Consider the following 18,874-nt stretch of genomic DNA (forward strand, 5'->3'; position numbering starts at 1 on the left):
CAAAATGATACTTGACTCAAACACAACAAAATGTAAGTCATTAGCATTAAATTATACTTCAAGAATGAAAAGTCCCATTGTCTTATTTTTCTTTTAAAGCTGCACTCTCACAGATTGACCGTGTTGACAACTATTTTTATTTTTTGTTTTGGAATTAAGTACTTTTTTCTGAGAGAGAAAATTGACAAAAAATTAACCTTTACGTTTCCTTGCAGGCCAACTGGGGGGGGGCACAGGCCCTACAGCCCCCCCCCCCCCCACTGAATGATCCGCCCATGGTCCACTTATAAATCAAATAAATGAACAATTTTTGCTTGCTTGGGTATATTAGTAAAAAAAAAACTGACAGTGGCAGTATAAATCTGGGTCCGTGAGCCCAGCTCAGATACACCCAACTGCAATTGACTAAATAATACTTTGATTTATAACCCATTTAGGAACATTGATCGTCAAAATAAAATAAAAGATGAAGTTTATTTTAGTTTTTATTGTGATATAAAGAGAGAGTACTCAAGACTGTGGCACAACCGGGAATTTGCCGGAAGTAGGCGAAGATGTTATCTCCCTTGCTTGATTCGACGGAAATAAACGAAAGAAAATCCGATTCGTTAGCTCCGCCCATTCACCTTCGTTTCTTTCCGTGACATTTACCATATAAGGTATAGGCGAAATCGTCTATCCTTGTAATTCTGAACTTGTCAATTCACTTTTGTAAACCTGGACTTGTTGGACTGCAAATGTTCATTTTACGAATGCGTGTGTCGACTGTAGGATTGCAGTTTTACATATGCAAGATTCGCCTTTCTAAATTACATCATCATATTGTTAAAGGCAAGTTATACGATCTATGTTTTAGTGAGTTTATACAGGGTAGATCTGACAAATATACATTTTGACTACTATAATGACAAATGTCAAATCAATACGGAAAAACTGACGAATAGAAACAACAAATAGCACGTCTACATTGACAAATGTAAGAGATATTTAGTACAATTAAGAAGCACATTGTGGGAATTACACGTCTGGACTTTTGGCAACGAATAGCCTCCATATGTGCCTGACACACATGATTGTACGTGTATGAAGTTAGTTTTGTACATAAAATAACGACAACGCCAAAGCAGTGATATTGCATCGAACTTAGGTATTGGCGCCGCACTGGAGTGCGCGCCTATTATGGAATGGGAATTTATTTTAGTTAGTGGTAGGAGCGGTTTTTAAGTTGATTGACAGTTTTGTTTTACTGTTATTTTATTATGATTAAAAAATACAAATGGATGGCGATTGCATGGGTGTTAAAAATGCTATTTAAGGTTGAATAGATTGTCTTCAATTTATCTTCAAAACATTATATCGGAAGAACGACAAATAAGTTTTATAACTGTTCCCGTTTCGTTTACGTTTTCCGATTGGTTAACTGTAATATCATGTGCCGGAAATGTAAATATTCGGAGGAGTTCCGAATGAAATGTAAAATGTGTGGACCGGTAATTATGTGAATGGGAATAATTATGTTTTATGTTGTTTTGTTATGTTTACTGCATTAATAAACCATGAGGTAAGCTGTTTTCTTTAATTTAATCGATATTGGAATTAAATGTTCACCTAACTTTATTTGTTAATGTGTTGAAGGTGACATTAGTAAAATTTTATTACGATTGCCCCCGAGTTGTTTTATTTTTAGAACACTACACATGTCCGGATATTGCTATTTTTAGAACCAGAAGGTTCCCCGCTATTCATAGGTCAATAATGAAATTTCTACATCGTCGATTTATAGTTGGAAACTCGGTGAAGTTTTTTCATGAATATGCGTTTAAAATAAGTAAACACTAAAAGTGCACACTGACAGTTGATTACGATACATCTAACAATTTGTGTCATTACAGTAAAACATGGATTATAAGTGAATTATACGCGTAAGAGAAGATTTTCTGTCGAAAAAACTAATGTCAACAATCAGCATGGAACTGGGATATTCGTATCAAAGGGCTATTCATGTAAGTATCCTTGAGTAGTTGTGTAAGTTTATGTGTTCAAAAATGTTTGTTTTTTAATTTCTTTGGAATTCTTAAAACATTTTTATTTGCTAAATGTTAAGACAGCATTTTAATATTTCTACATGTTCTATAAATATACATGTTACATACTTTACATCTACTTATAATGCACCCGTCAATTGTAACCACGCCCCCCCCCCCCCAGGTCCGAGGAATAGCTGGGACTTTGACTTTCTGTCCAGCCAACCCCGGGTAAAATCCTCGTCCTGCGGGGACGAACTGATGGTCAAATCCTCGCCATATGCCCCGTACCCCAGGGAGCCTAGGTAAGGCATATTCCCTGCTATATTTTGCTCAAAGACAAAACCACCGCATTTACCAGGCACTGCGAGGCCACCTGAAAGGTAAAAACACAGCCCTGGGGGGCCGTGGTTACAATTGACTGGTGCATTATGTACATGTTACATATTTTTAAATGTACTTATGTACATCATTTATGTATATGATATGAGTATGTAATCATTTATTTGATTGTTTTATCTTAAAAAAATATTAGACTTAAAAATACCCATTATTATTTATAAACTGCATATTTTCAAAATAAACCTGTATTAAAAGATGTACATGGTTTCGGGCTGGAAGCCACAACAGCTTGGACACAAGCGACATTCATTTGCTTGGTGTAGGTCTCGTTGAACGCCATACTGTTGTGAATCATTATCAACCAAATGCACAACAACTACACATTTGTGCCTACCAACCCTTACTCTTGGCTAAAACGGATATTAGTGCAGAATGTATAATTAATACATGTGCATTTGTATTTTACGGTTGTAGTTTCTGTTGGTTGATAATCAGAAGTCTAATTTCTTTTAGGCAGGAAAAGGACTGAATATTACTATTATATGAAGAATTCCAGCCTGCATTAAATACTTTGTTGGATCATTGAGACAGATTTGACATCCATGTCTATCCACAAGCCAGTCACATCTGATAGAGATGATGTGAGTATTTCATATAAAACATATTTGAGTTGGTGTTTGTTGTTTTATAAACTCACTGTTTTCAATAATCCAGTGGTGGTGGTGGAAGTGATGGTGGTGGTGATGATGAATTTTATTGATAAATTTAGTAATTTTCTTTATATTATATACATGTATGTATCAGCTTATTGTTGTTGTTTTTAAATAATGTTGTGAAATATTAAACTGTTTATATTTTATTTTGTATATGTATGGCAGTATTATTATCTATACAAATTAGTTAGAAAGTTCTTTTTTTTATTTTACAGCACTAAACATTCTAGATGGGTAAAGAACCTGAAGGGGCATGAAAACCAAATCAGCATTGACTCAGCATTGAGTAATTTTCATCTGTGCACACACTACAAAATTATTGTGAAAAATTCTAAATGTTAGAATACCATTGACTAAATAAAACAAATAGACATCGATTACCAACAGAGACTGTTTACATGTTATAATACTAAAAAGACATTAGTTGAGAACTTTCACTCTGACTTTTTTGGATATTGGAATTAAATGTTCACCTAACTTTATTTGTTAATGTGTTGAAGGTGACATTAGTAAAATTTTATTACGATTGCCCCCGAGTTGTTTTATTTTTAGAACACTACACATATCCGGATATTGCTAGTTTTAGAACCAGAAGGTATTTCCCCGCTATTCATAGGTCAATAATGAAATTTCTACATCGTCGATTTATAGTTGGAAACTCGGTGAAGTTTTTTCATGAATATACGTTTAAAATAAGTAAACACTAAAAGTGCACACTGACAGTTGATTACGATACATCTAACAATTTGTGTCATTACAGTAAAACATGGATTATAAGTGAATTATACGCGTAAGAGAAGATTTTCTGTCGAAAAAACTAATGTCAACAATCAGCATGGAACTGGGATATTCGTATCAAAGGGCTATTCATGTAAGTATCCTTGAGTAGTTGTGTAAGTTTATGTGTTCAAAAATGTTTGTTTTTTAATTTCTTTGGAATTCTTAAATCATTTTTATTTGCTAAATGTTAAGACAGCATTTTAATATTTCTACATGTTCTATAAATATACATGTTACATACTTTACATCTACTTATAATGCACCCGTCAATTGTAACCACGCCCCCCCCCCCCAGGTCCGAGGAATAGCTGGGACTTTGACTTCCTGTCCAGCCAACCCCGGGTAAAATCCTCGTCCTGCGGGGACGAACTGATGGTCAAATCCTCGCCATATGCCCCGTACCCCAGGGAGCCTAGGTAAGGCATATTCCCTGCTATATTTTGCTCAAAGACAAAACCACCGCATTAACCAGGCACTGCGAGGCCTCCTGAAAGGTAAAAACACAGCCCTGGGGGGCCGTGGTTACAATTGACTGGTGCATTATGTACATGTTACATATTTTTAAATGTACTTATGTACATCATTTATGTATATGATATGAGTATGTAATCATTTATTTGATTGTTTTATCTTAAAAAAATATTAGACTTAAAAATACCCATTATTTGTTTATAAACTGCATATTTTCAAAATAAACCTGTATTAAAAGATGTACATGGTTTCGGGCTGGAAGCCACAACAGCTTGGACACAAGCGACATTCATTTGCTTGGTGTAGGTCTCGTTGAACGCCATACTGTTGTGAATCATTATCAACCAAATGCACAACAACTACACATTTGTGCCTACCAACCCTTACTCTTGGCTAAAACGGATATTAGTGCAGAATGTATAATTAATACATGTGCATTTGTATTTTACGGTTGTAGTTTCTGTTGGTTGATAATCAGAAGTCTAATTTCTTTTAGGCAGGAAAAGGACTGAATATTACTATTATATGAAGAATTCCAGCCTGCATTAAATACTTTGTTGGATCATTGAGACAGATTTGACATCCATGTCTATCCACAAGCCAGTCACATCTGATAGAGATGATGTGAGTATTTCATATAAAACATATTTGAGTTGGTGTTTGTTGTTTTATAAACTCACTGTTTTCAATAATCCAGTGGTGGTGGTGGAAGTGATGGTGGTGGTGATGATGAATTTTATTGATAAATTTAGTAATTTTCTTTATATTATATACATGTATGTATCAGCTTATTGTTGTTGTTTTTAAATAATGTTGTGAAATATTAAACTGTTTATATTTTATTTTGTATATGTATGGCAGTATTATTATCTATACAAATTAGTTAGAAAGTTCTTTTTTTTATTTTACAGCACTAAACATTCTAGATGGGTAAAGAACCTGAAGGGGCATGAAAACCAAATCAGCATTGACTCAGCATTGAGTAATTTTCATCTGTGCACACACTACAAAATTATTGTGAAAAATTCTAAATGTTAGAATACCATTGACTAAATAAAACAAATAGACATCGATTACCAACAGAGACTGTTTACATGTTATAATATTAAAAAGACATTAGTTGAGAACTTTCACTCTGACATTTTTGGAGGGGCATGACCGCCTACTTAGTGTTCTTGTTTCTTTACATATTTTAATTTAAAAGTACATTCATTGTTTTTAAATCTGAATTCTGAGTTAGTATCAGTAAAATTCATTTATTTGAATGATTACATTTTATGAATAAGTCCAATTAAGCTTTTTACAAGAAAAAAGGTTGATTTTTAAGCATTTTATTAGTTATAAAAATGTATAGTTACATGACATTATGTATATTTCCTTCAAAACTGAACGGTAAACTATCATAAATTGTCTTTTAAATTGTTCATTAGACATCATAGAAAATATTTAAAATGATTTCAGCAGGTTGTCTTGTTATGAACTATTTTTTATGAATTTATAAAACTGCAATATATTTTCAAACATCGAAATACTGCTCTGTTCCGAAGACTCACAAGATCGATCAAAATGATTTTTTTCCATGTGTATCAATAATATGTTCGGTTGAACTTAATTTTTCTGTTAACTGAAGTTCATTTTACCAGAAACTGTTGTGTTTATTTCATAATCTCTGATAATGTGAAAAAAAATCAAATATAGACAAAATATTTTTAATTCACAGTAAAAAATCTTCAAAATATGGATAAAAGTCCCATAGTGTGTACCATGATAATAACTATGTTGTCGGTAATCGCTTTATAAAAGTGTGTATTACTTATACCTTAATTCAGTTTAAATAATTATGGCCTTTAAGGATTTGTGTTTTCATACAGATTTCCTGTTATATTGAGCTTTGTCAATTTTTGTTGTTGTTTTCTATTATGTACAATTACTACTTCTATTTCCTAACTTTTGTCTCATTTGTCGAATTGAATTGTTACATATTTAAGTGAAAAAACACACACACTATTTTTAAAGATGCACTCTTACTCCCAAATAAGACTTATGATAATTAATATTATTGTTTTCATTTTTAGACTGTCGGCTGCAAGCCGACAGTCTTTAGAGAGCGGTATTTCAGAAACGCGACTAGTCGCCTGACACGACATATTGAACATGAATATATTAATACACACCACCTGCGTAGCAACAGAACTACTTACGTGAATGTGGGGCGTCAAGTACCTGCTTATGTGTATTATAATCCCCTTACATAAAAAAGGATCATATTCTGATGTAAATAATTATTATAGGGGAATTACTTTAGTTAGTTGTTTATCGAAATTATTTACCACTGTTATAAATAAGCGTGTTGAAAAGTTTTGTGAACAACATGATATTATTTCGGATGCCCAATTCGGATTCAGAAAAGGGCGCTCTACCACTGATGCTATATTTATATTGTTATCTCTTATTCAAAATTATTTGTTTGAAAACAAAAGGCTTTATGTTATATATGTTGATATGATGAAATGTTTTGATACTATTTATAGAAATGCCCTATGGCTGAAAATGTATAAATGTGGAATACAGGGAAAAATACTTAGAATAGTGCGTGATATGTATATGAAGGTTAAATCTTGTGTAAAATCGTTGTCATCATATTCTGAATACTTTAGCTATGCTGTCGGGTTGCGTCAGGGTGAAGTTATGTCCCCTTTGTTATTTTCTTTATTTGTGGAAGATATTGAATTGTAGTTACAAAATGATATTAATTCAGGATTACAAATAGATGATATTGTCATAATTATGCTATTATTTGCTGATGATATGACCATTGTAGGAAAATCTCCTGAAGAAATTCAAACCCATTTGGACAATTTGTCAAATTACTGTAATACCTGGGGATTAAAGGTGAATATTGATAAGACGAAAATCATGGTGTTTCGTAAAAGAGGCGGATTATTTCCCAATGAAAGATGGACTTACAATGGCCATGATATACAAGTTGTTGATGATTTTAATTATTCGGGTGTTGTTTTTAATTATACTGGAAATTTTAACCTGAACCAAGAACATTTGAATGGCAAAGCACTTAAGGCAATGAACGTATTATTTTGTAAATGTCAAGATTATGACTTAAAACCCAAAATTATGTGTCAGTTATTTGACGCATTTGTTGGTTCTATTTTAAATTATTCAGCAGAGGTTTGGGGGTATACTAAATCAAAGGAATTAGAAAGAATTCATTTGAAATTTTGTAAAAGATTATTGAACGTTAAAACAAACACTTGCAATGCCACTGTTTACGGAGAGTTGGGTAGATATCCATTATATATTCATAGATATGTGCGTATATTGTCTTATTGGTTTAAGATTGCTAACAGTGATAATATTATCATAAAATCTGTATACAAACAGGCTAAGAGTGATAGTAATAAAGGTTGCCGTAATTGGGTGTATAATGTTAAAAAGATATTAAATGATTATGGTTTTAGTTATGTGTTTGGTGATAATTACAATATTGATGTTAAATCATTCATAAAAAAATTCAAATGTAGAATTATCGATACTTTTAAACAAGATTGGTATAGTACTATAGAAAATAGCACGGTGTTAGATGTGTATAGACATTTTAAAACCTGTCTGGAATATGAACCTTATTAAGATATTTTACCAAAGAGCTTACGTTTTTTCTTTTGTAGACTACGGCTGTCCGTGCACCCACTCCATATTCAAACTGGTAGATACAATAGAAATAACGTTGAACGCAACCAAAGATATTGTTTGTGTTGTAACTCTAATGACATCGAAGATGAATATCATTTTATTTGTGTTTGTAAATCCTTTAGCAATTTAAGAAAGAAATATATCAACAATTGTTACTTTATAAGACCTTCTGTATTTAAATATATGCAGCTGTTGAAATCTAACAATAGAGCTGAACTGATTAACTTATGTCTGTTTGTTAAAAATGCTCTCAAAGAAAGATCCGCTTTGATTAATGTTAGAACATAATTCTATTTAATGTTCATCCTCTGATATATATATATATTAGTTTATTTAATTTAATTACTTAGAAGTATTGAATACTTTTGTACATATATATTTGTATATATATACTCATTTGTTTGCATTATCTGTTACTTTACATACACGTTGACATTATATGTTATATCATTATGTGTTGTTGACGATGTACATTGTACAAGTCAAAATAAATTGTCTGTCTGTCTGTCTGTCTGTCTGTATTTGACGCGTTATTGCCTTTTTTATGACAAACATTGCGTGTTACTCTTAGTATAGTTGTACCGTTGCAATTTGGTGAGTTTTATTGAACAAAATAATGAAAAATAATGAAAGTATAGCATTTACATACGAAGTCATTTTACCCTACATCCAATAGTAAGCTTCACCACATGTTGTCACCCCGTGTGACGTCACACATATCCCGGCATTCAAGACTGACCGGGCAATCCCCGGCAAAGAACTTATTTTATGAATGAAAGCTATTAAGAAATAAATCATACGCGGTTAAAGAGTTCATGTCATGTAATATTTTGTGAAATAGCTTTTATGTTTCAAATGATTTTTTTCAGCAGCAATCGAACTATTGTGTTTGTTTGAGTAAATTATTTGGATTATACCTATCACAGTGTGTCAACGTTATGCCTATTGTTATTTTGGACTATAGGGTGTAGATTTTAAGTCATACACAATATGGCGGCGATTATGCGGAAATGAAATTGAATGTTACTTCGAACACGTTCTTCTACAAAATAACCCACCTGTATTTAGTGCTATTGCTTTAACATCAATCGAAGGAAAAATGGCATCAATGTATGCGTCTAAAAATGTTAAATTTAGATGGAGACAATCCAGAAATGAGCTCCCAGGAAGTGATCGATTTCGGACACGAAGGTACATTACACACCACCATTGTTTTTCCCTATATAATTCAATGTAAAATTATAATTTTTAGACAACATTTAAAGGCATTTCGAGCGAATGCAGGCTATGATAACCACATATATTCTTAAAGTACAAGCTTTAAATTACATTTTAAGCCAATAAAAAGGGGGGTCAAGTTATTCCTAAGAAAAATCACTCCACTTGAAAAACAAACTCTAAAAATTGCACCGTCCGCCATGACAGTTCTTCCAAAATGACCTTTCAACTATAGGGCAGCGGTTTATGCTTTAATCTCTACTCTAAATGATAAATCAAGCAAGAATAGATACTTAAGGTATAAAAGTTTCAGGAATAATGATAGTTTTGATTTACAGTGTATTGAGCATGTGAAAACATATCTATCAATCATAAGAACATTTTTTTATTGAGATTTTTCCACACAACGGAAGTACAAATGACGTAATTGTGACGTCATTCCTATAACTAAACCCGTCCCTGCATTTTTTTTATGAAAAACACTTTCGATTAGTCCTTCATACATAAATACACCCAAAGCTAGCTCAATCTGATAGTCTGTGTCAGGTTTTCCAGTTTCACTGCCTGTCACCCAAGTGCCTGTGCGTCTGTATTTTCTAAGGCGTTTTGGCCCAAAATGCCATTCTTTGAGGTTTTTCAACTGAACCTTGACTCAAATGGCATTCTAAGCATCAAATGGGGCAGTTCTTCACATCTTTGCACACATGTCAAGTTCTCGCAGTCAAATTTTCACAAAATTTGGACATTTTCAGTGCTCGTAAGATTGCAGACGACTCATTTTTTAAAAAAAAAATAGGCGAAAGTTGTGAAAACCAGAAAATAGCATATTTTGATCAACCGGACAAGATAAATGCATTTAATTGTGAAAATTTGCCAGAAATAGTGAAATGCAATACATTTCTTACCAAAAATAACACTTTTTAAACAAAGCAGTTTGGTCCCTTTTAGGTTACACACCACCATTGTTTTTCCCTATATAATTCAATGTAAAATTATAATTTTTAGACAACATTTAAAGGCATTTCGAGCGAATGCAGGCTATGATAACCACATATATTCTTAAAGTACAAGCTTTAAATTACATTTTAAGCCAATAAAAAAGGGGGGTCAAGTTATTCCTAAGAAAAATCACTCCACTTGAAAAACAAACTCTAAAAATTGCACCGTCCGCCATGACAGTTCTTCCAAAATGACCTTTCAACTATAGGGCAGCGGTTTATGCTTTAATCTCTACTCTAAATGATAAATCAAGCAAGAATAGATACTTAAGGTATAAAAGTTTCAGGAATAATGATAGTTTTGATTTACAGTGTATTGAGCATGTGAAAACATATCTATCAATCATAAGAACATTTTTTTTTATTGAGAATTTTCCACACAACGGAAGTACATATGACGTAATGGTGACGTCATTCCTACATTAGTCTGAAATAATAGACGTGTTTTACGGGATTCTTCCAATCCCTACAGTCTAAACGGTTTTGTGCAAAAAGTGGGGGTGTTTGAAAAATATTGAAATTGTATTAAGTGAAGTATTTTATGGTTGAAATGGATAATAAAGTAAAGATTTATATTCATATTTTACCATGGAAGTGCAAAGCTATTTTGCAAAAAAAAACAAGCATTTAATGCATTAAAACACGTTATTTACCTTTTCATTAAAAGGAAATTTGACTGACACAGACAACAATTATGCCAAGTGGAACAACTTGACCCAATCGTAATAATTCGGCAACCTCCGACAAGCTTCGAGATAATACATTGTAACAACTCGGCCTTGGCCGAACAATCTGAACACCTCAGCCAGTATCCAACAGGGATTGACTATCTCGAAGCTTACCGAAAATGGCGAGTTGTTACAATTGATGGCCGAAATGTTCCGATTGTTGTAAAATTGTGAACTGCAGCCTTGCAGGTGCCCTTCATGTATATATTGTTATGTTTTGACAGAATGAAATGAAGAAAAAACCATCAAACTCATAATTATTTGCTTGATATTACTTTTTGGTTACGGAATTTATATAAAATAACATTATCTTGTAATATTTCTTGTTTGTATGATATGTTATAGATGCAATATGCCTTAACCCGGAATCCCGATCGGAATAACTACCCACTTTTCGTACAAAACAATTTGTACGTGAAGGATTTGCTGTATCAAAAATCGTAAAAAAATCTGTCATTGTACAATTATTTGGACTAGAAGGTACATCTAGCTGATTTACATCTCTTAGTCTAAATATTTGTACGTTGACGGACTCTTTTTACGATTAAAAAAAAAATGTATATATATATATATATATGGCAAATCCTTCTCTACAACATCTTCATGTTACTTTCAATTCAGAGTTGATTATTTACTAAAATTATTTCGCATTTTTAATTGTTGTTTAACCTGAAACGTCTCAACCATCAAAAAAGAACATATATGCTTCAATAGTCTAAAAAAATAGACGTGTTATATGGGATTGGAACGTCTAATCGGGTTTGTGCAAAACAGGGTTGGGGTTGAAAGATATTGAAATCGTAGTTAGATAAGTATTATCTGTTTGAAATAGATATTAAAGGTTTATTTTCGTATTTTAGTTATTACCATGTAAGTGCAAAGATTTTTTTCACAAAACAAGCATTTAATGCATTTAAACACAACCATTTTACATCTATGTAAATCTATGCACCGCAGCCTTGCAGGTGATCTTCATGTATAACAGTTTATATCATTATGTTTTGACAGTATGAATTTGAAATGAAGAAAAACACTCATCAAACTCATAATAATTCGTCAGCTTTTATTTTTTGTGTACATAACTCATATATTTGATATATATAATTATCTGACCCGGAATCCCAATCGGAATAGCTACCCACTTTTGGTACAAAAAAATTGTATGTGAAGGATATGCCATTTCAAAATTTGTAAAAAGATCAGTTAAGTTACTATTATTTGGACTAGTGCTTCAAGTGTTTGATTTATTGTCTCTATAATGTATAATGCACATGTCAATTGTAGAGCCAAGCTGGGAGCTGCCTAAAAATCAGTTACCCAGTTAGCTCAGTTTGACAGATCTCCATGCAAGTGTTCACATGGTCGTGGGTTCAAGCACCATACCAGTAGCATCTTTTCTCAAAGGTTTACTTTAGAACCCATCATCCATGAGTAAACAATTATGATTTTTTTATTAAATATTATAGGCCATGTTCTTTTGTAAACTTTCAGATTGAGAAGTGCCTGGATACAAGGCTAGTATTGTTAACATCATCTGATACAATCAACTGGAACAAAGCTGAAATGGCTGCCTGACCTGACTTAAAAATTGGATGGCAGTACATCAGACTAGAAGATTACAAGTATTGAGGTGGATAAAATGAAAGCTGAGCCTACCAAAGCTGACAGATTGCACAAGAAACACATAAATGCAGGTATTTACTGAGATATTGTAATTATTTTTTGAAACTTCTCATTCATTTAGGAAGTTCAGTTGAAACAGAGTTGGCAAAAAAAAATGAACAAAGGTATATACATTTTGAATTCTAATTCAAATGAGAACTTTACTGGCCAGCACAGAATGGTAAAATGCTAGTCTACCAATATAAATGTGCCTGGTTCGAATCAGTAAAGCTGATGAATGTACTGGTTGTGTAGCCAGGATGTGAGTAGGTCTGCACTTGGCTGATAATGCATATCATATGTTTAAGCTGCACTCTCACAGATTGTCTGTTTTACCAACTCTTTTTTTATTTCTTGGTCTGGTAATGAATTATTTTATGCGAATTTCTGAACACTGGACATAACAGACAACTGGAAAAAGGGGATCGCTGCTTTCTTATATTAATTCAGTCAAAAAAATACAACTGAAAATATTGGAACGCTGTTTTCTTATTTTAATACGGTCAAAAGATGATGTTCTGTGCCAAAAATCTCATTTTTAGTAAAGCGTTAGCTTTTAACCATAAAACCAATAGTTCCAAATGTAAATATAAAAAAACATGATCTTATCTTTTGTCAGCAGTCTTATTTCATCAGTTTTCATACTGCTTTTCATTAGCTTATTCCAAGCCAAAAAGTAAACGAAGTTGTCAAAACCTTCAATCTGTGACTGAGAGTGCAGCACTCTTACAGATTGAACGTTTTGACTACTTTATTTATTTTTTGTCTTGGAACGGGCCAATTTATGTGATAATGCATGTTAACCATTCATATAAGATTGCTGACAATAAATTTGTCAGAAAATGTTTATATTTAAGTTCAAAATGTTTTATGCATTTTTCTTAAACCGTTAGTAAGCTTTAAGCCATAAAACCTTTGTTTTCGACCTGAAATATGAAAGTCTGCAATCTAATATTTTGTCAGTAGTCTTATATCACTGGTTTGCAGATATTTTAGCAAAAAAAATAGGTCATTCCAAGACAAAAATACAAAAGTTGTAAAAACAGTAAATCTGTGAGAGTGCAGCTTTAAATGACTAAATGTTTTGATTTGGCTCAATTTTCACCTAAAATCTTATAGTTTTGTGGCATCTAAATGGTTTGTTTTTAACAACATTACATGTGCATATGTATATATTTGTTCTTAAATTTGTAATTTAGATTGGAAGATTCATTCTCTGGAAAGTAGAAAAGGGCATGTTACATACCGTTATCACTGCCATGACAGAAACCATATTGAGGAGCTGGTCCACCTGTAGGAAGAATTGCGCTATTGGTTGGAGCAGCACTATTACCCAGCCATACACCAGCACTTAGTTTGTCATAGGGAGCATTTCTGAGCAGTTATGGAGACCACTAACTATGCAGGTATGTCATAATCAATATCTTGGTTTATATATTTTTTTATAATTTAGCATCTGTTGAGAAGAAATTTATTTCTAGATTGAAGGCACACACTATAGATTGATGCCCAAAAATATATTTCTTATTTTAATGCATTATCATGTCTAACTCATTTGACTTAAATGATCAAAGCAAAAGAAATGCAAATGATTAATCTGCAGATATACAAATGTAAGCTTTTTTAACTGGGGAAATTGTTGCCACTTGTCTATTAATTAAAGAACACATTTATAATTAATAATGTTTAATCTGTACACAAATCATATGCCTTCTTTGTTTTAACCATCAATGTCAAGGAGTCCAGCATGATAATGCATTAAATTGAAAAAAAATGCATTAATTTATATGAACCCTTTAAAACAAAGACATTTCCTAAATCCAATAAAAAATAATTGAATATTGATGCAGAGTTCAGTTAGAATATAATATAACTTTTTTTGCAGTTGTTGCAGTGAAACTTGCACCAGTGTGTTTTCTGTAGAGATAAAGAGATAGTGTCCAGCAATGAAGACCCAACTCAAGATCTGACCTTGTAAGGCCAATATGAAATAACTGTGTGGGAAAATGGGCAAAACCTGCAGTCAGGAATGCACGGAAATCATCAAAAGAACAGTGTTAAATTAATCTTGAATAACTTGACATTTATTTTGTTTGACATATTTATTCATGGTGCAGTGAAAACATTCTTTTTTTCTCATGGTTATTTAAATTTAGAATTGATAGGAGGGAACATCACTATGTAGTTTCATGTTCATAGTCAGATCAAAACCCATGTACATGCCCAAATGAGCATTCGAAAATATCAAAATGGTACTTGTTGTATGTAATATAAGTTAATTAACATAATAAACAAAAATATTTAATCAATTTCAATTTATTATGCCCCTTTCAAAGAAGAGGAGTATATTGCTTTGGACATGTTGGCCGCTACGTCCGTCTGTCTGACAGTAGACCAAAGCTTTTCCGGGTGATAACTCTACAATTCCTAGACCTATTGTCAAACTTGACATGAAAGTTTGGTTTAACCAGTAGATGACCCCTTTTGATTTTAGGGGTAATATGGTCAAAGGTCACAGTGACCTTGAACAGGAAGGTGTCAAACCATACATCTGACTGATAAGTTGACAATGCCTGCACCTATGGCCCTCAAACTCAACATGGAGGCTAAGTCTGACTATTAGAAGATCCTATTGATTTAAGGGGTCATTGGGTCAAATGTCAAGATCACAGTGACCTTGAATGCTAAAAGGTTGTACTAATAATGACTGGACAAAGCCTGCACCCATAGCCCTTGAACAACTTGACTTTGGGGTTGGGCCTGACCAGTAGGTGAGCCCTATTGATTTGGCCTTCAAACTTGAAATTTATGTTTGGGGTGACCAGCAGATGACCCCTTTGGATTTGGAGGTCAAGGTCACATCTCCAATATTGGTCATTAAAACTATGTCATTTACTTATTCCCTGCTGCTAAGAGGATACATGTTTATCAACAAATATCAGCCATCATCTGAATATGAGTGAAAACTGTACCAACTACCCTCATACTTTGAATAGCATAATCTTAAAACTGCCTCAAAGGCATTTTTTGTCAATGAAAAACCAGCTGTCATTTCGGTCCATGCATATTTCATTCAATTGTCCAGATATTCTTGACAACATGGCGCTAATTAATGCTGCAGGTTTGAAATTTAAGACATTAGGTTTTTTTCTTCAGCACCATGCAGATTTATTAACACTTTTATAATAAAAACAAACTAGAAAACAAATTTTAAAGATATTAGTTTTTTTCATGGTATGATGCCACAGCACCATGCAGATTTGTTTTCACTTTTATATCAAAGAAAGTAACTCGAGCACAAATTTTGTAGATATGTGGACTCTGTTGATAGAAGTTCTGGGAGGCATTTTTAGGCTTGAGAGAGCATCATTTTAAAGTTATATTTTTATTATGTCCCTTGAATCTTGGGAATAGTTTGTATTGTATTTGCATTTTAAAGACATTGGCTTCAACAGACCCTAATGAAATGAAGGAATGTAATTGCTTACTGAAACTGTTATAAGCGACGTCATAAATTGAAGCAACATAATAACATAATGAATATGCATTTAACTAATTTAAAGCGGTTCAAAATTAGGAAATTTGAATTAAGAATCTTGTAGGCCATTGGATACATGATTAAGTAGGGCCAATATATTTGTGCTTATTATAATCACATTTATCCTTCTTCATCTACCTTAAAGAGTGTTCATCATTTGTATGAAATCATTTGATCACGTTTCATTTGAAAGAACTTTGGGGTAGTGTTTGCCTTCTTCAGTTACGTCACCGACAGTCTTGCAGCGCTTTCAGCGCTTTGATTCAAAATGGGTTGATAGATGTCAACAACAATGTTTCTAATGAAGGATCTTGAGTTCAATTTGCTAATTAATAAGAATGAACATAAAACATGGTATTTCTGCCTTGTGATACTATAGTAGACCACAGTAAATCTTTTAGCAATCACCAATCATTTAATATTTGTCATGCTTTCTGCTATTATAAACAGGGTGACAAGCTTGTTATCAGTAAACGATATTTCAGTAAATGCATTATTTAGTAAGTAGTTATTGTTTTTTCATTCAATTTGATGTGTGTTATAAATACAATTATATGTATTGATTTCAAATAAGAGTTTCACTTTAAAGATGCTCATTTAAAGATAATGAACAGACACAAGAAAACTAGACACATTTGATACTAATTATAATATTGATTATTGTTTTATATATAGGTGACCTCTGATTTGTTTTGGAGATATTCATAAATGGGTGTTATTCTTTATTGTCTTCAGTTTCTTATACATTTATGGATTTTTATAATTGCTTTTCTGGTATATATTACAATGTAATTTAATGCAAATGAAAACACACTTTAAACTAGACACATTTGATACTAATGATATAAATGATTATAGTTTACATGTACTCTGATTTGTTATGAAGATATTCATAAAGGGGTGTTCTTCATGTTATTATACATTTTGGACTTGATTTAGTATTGCTTTTCTGGTATATATTCATTTAATGCACAAAGAAATTGTTTTAAGTGTTCAGTATCACTTTCACACATTGTTTACTATTATTTTTTGCATATTTGGCCTATTTATGCTTATATGTGCATTGTTGTATTTCAAAACCTTTGTGAAAAATAGAAACAGTATTATTTCTTTCATACATAGTCTGATACATATTCAGTTTGAATGCGTTATTTTTATCATATTTGAAAAAATTGCCATTGTCCAATAAGACACATGCTGTTTTTGTGTTAATATCAACTAAAAACATCCATTTTCAACTCTTCTTTACTATGTAAATGAAGAAGTTAACATAATAACTCCATTGACTATGCACTATGACTTGATTTTTATGCAATTTTACATTACATTTTAGTATTATTAAACAGCTAAAAACAAGGCATGTTATGTTATAAATGCATTTCATCTAGTAAACAATGTTCACTTTTTATATAACAGTTCAATAATTATGTTCTATTTATGTTTGCAACTTTACAGTTCAATAATTATGTTCTATTTATGTTTGCAACTTTCGGACGAAATGATAATGTTTATTAAAGTACTACACAAATTGTTAAATTGTTATTTCATATTACTTATTCTTCCCTACAAGTTGTCATTCCAGCATGGTGACGTTGCCCCCTCCCCCTATATGATTAGAACTGCAGTGTACATGAACAATAACTCTATTTCAGCGTATTGCAAGAGTTATTCCCTTTGTATCTTTTCCTGTCCGGAGCATAACTAGAAAACTACTTTTTTGGAATTTCATTAAACATCATTCAATGGTATTTAGCACAACGAGAGGAAGTGCAGTGCACAATGACTATAGCTGTTTTTAAGCTAATTACATAATTATTGCCCTTTGCCGCTTTTTCTTGACCAGAGCGTTACTTTAAAACTACTTATGGTATTGAAATAAAACTTGGTATATGGATATGTGGCAATGACAAAAAGTATAGTGCACAAGCACTCTAATTCTGTCTTGTTCATTAATGTACCCCACCCCTAATGAAATGTTCAACTTGAAAATCTTCAATTTCAATGCTTTTGCCTATGTTGTCATGCAGAATACTACAAATATTTTGAGAATTTCATAGATGCGGTTCAATGCACCATAATATGCTTGTTGGCCTTGACATTCCTTGTTTTTCAACATATAACAAGTGCATAAACTATTAAACGGCGCCCTTTGATGCTTTGCATCAATGGTCTTTCTTGTTCATTACTAACATGAACCTAACCAGATAAATATGTCTAATGCATGACGTTCTGTTGCAATATGAAGTTACCTTAGTATCAACCCTGTGTCAATAAAGGAAACACTTTTTATATAAATTGTCAGTTGACTTACAGTATTTACATATTGACTAGTATTATTGATTTTACATAGGCATCGTGGATAATTCTATGTTAGACTTCACCGTTCACTGAGACGCTTTTATTTATTTGAAACCTTACCCCCTTTTTGATAATAAATATTAATTTAGGCTACGTTTCTAGATATCGGTACAAATATCGGTTTCAATCAGGGGTTTTATAATTATATTATAAATAGCAAATGGAAAAAATAATGATTATTAATATGTATAAGTATTGGCCATGTGCCGTTTCAGGGATGTTTTATGCTTGCAAGCGTTTCTACACACTAGGCACCGTTCTTCAGCGTGTGTCTTTAAATGCTCCCCCATATCCGTCTGTGATCTGGATAGATATCCACATATATCCACAGATA

At 32.4% G+C, this 18,874-nt stretch overlaps 1 long non-coding RNA gene across 2 annotated transcripts in view; it reads left to right on the forward strand.

The window, feature by feature from the left end:
• The window catches only part of LOC128205982 (uncharacterized), a 147,055-nt gene extending 132,161 nt beyond the window's left edge, over positions 1-14,894 (forward strand). The window contains exons 1-4 of one of the 2 annotated variants that reach the window (XR_008256365.1): positions 9,048-9,229; positions 12,474-12,676; positions 13,844-14,050; positions 14,530-14,894. This is a non-coding gene — a long non-coding RNA (uncharacterized LOC128205982). Of the gene's footprint in view, positions 1-9,047; positions 9,230-12,473; positions 12,677-13,843; positions 14,051-14,529 lie in introns of those variants that run through there. The other variant, XR_008256366.1, reaches the window with a different exon arrangement.
• The last annotated feature ends 3,980 nt before the right edge of the window (positions 14,895-18,874 follow it).

The sequence above is a fragment of the Mya arenaria genome, chromosome 10, assembly GCF_026914265.1.
Source record: "Mya arenaria isolate MELC-2E11 chromosome 10, ASM2691426v1".
NCBI classification, from domain to species: Eukaryota; Metazoa; Mollusca; class Bivalvia; order Myida; family Myidae; genus Mya; species Mya arenaria.